We start from the raw sequence: 1,332 nt of genomic DNA on the forward strand, positions 1-1,332 counted from the left end.
CAATAAATACGATTGATGATGAAGACTACCAGGCCCATGCCCCGTCCCTATGCAGCAGAAACCTTGTGACTACCTTTTAGACTGTGAGCCCACTGTTGGGTAGGGACTTCCTGTATATGTTGCCAACTTGTACTTCCCAAGCACTTAGTACAGTGCTCTGCACACAGTAAGCGCTCAATAAATACGATTGATGATGGAGACTACCAGGCCCGTGCCCCAACCCCATGCAGCACACAAATGGCAGCAAACCTTATGACTCCCAGGCTCATGCCCCATCCCTATGCAGCAGACACCTTGTGATTACATTTTAGACTGTGAGCCCACTGTTGGGTAGGGACTGTCTCTATATGTTGCCAACTTGTAATTCCCAAGCGCTTAGTACAGTGCTCTGCACACAGTAAGCGCTCAATAAATACGATTGATGATGATGACTACCAGGCCCGTGCCCCAACCCCATGCAGGAGACAAATGGTAGCAAACCTTGTGACTCCCAGGCCCATGCCCCATCCCTATGCAACAGAAACCTTGTGACTACATCTTAGACTGTGAGCCCACTGTTGGGTAGGGACTGTCTCTATATGTTGCCAACTTGTACTTCCCAAGCGCTTAGTACAGTGCTCTGCACACAGTAAGCGCTCAAAAAATACGACTGATGATGATGACTCCCAGGCCAATGCCCCGTCCCTATGCAGCAGAAACCTTGTGACTACCTTTTAGACTGTGAGCCCACTGTTGGGTAGGGACTGTCTCTATATGTTGCCAACTTGTACTTCCCAAGCACTTAGTACAGTGCTCTGCACACAGTAAGCGCTCAATAAATACGATTGATGTTGATGACTACCAGGCCCGTGCCCCAACCCCATGCAGCAGACCAATGGCAGCAAACCTTGTGACTCCCAGGCCCATGCCCCATCCCTATGCAGCAGAAACCTTGTGACTACCTTTTAGAATGTGAGCCCACTGTTGGGTAGGGACTTTCTCTATATGTTGCCAACTTGTACTTCCCAAGCACTTAGTACAGTGCTCTGCACACAGTAAGCGCTCAATAAATACGATTGATGATGATGACTCCCAGGCCAATGCCCCATCCCTATGCAGCAGAAACCTTGTGATTACATTTTAGACTGTGAGCCCACTGTTGGGTAGGGACTGTCTCTATATGTTGCCAACTTGTACTTCCCTAGCACTTAGTACAGTGCTCTGTACACAGAAAGCGCTCAATAAATACGATTGATGACGATGACTCCCAGGCCCGTGCCCCAACCCCATGCAGCAGACAAATGGCAGCAAACCTTGTGACTCCCAGGCCCATGCCCCATCCCTATGCAGCAG

This window comes from Tachyglossus aculeatus, chromosome X1, assembly GCF_015852505.1.
Source record: "Tachyglossus aculeatus isolate mTacAcu1 chromosome X1, mTacAcu1.pri, whole genome shotgun sequence".
Taxonomy (NCBI): domain Eukaryota; kingdom Metazoa; phylum Chordata; class Mammalia; order Monotremata; family Tachyglossidae; genus Tachyglossus; species Tachyglossus aculeatus.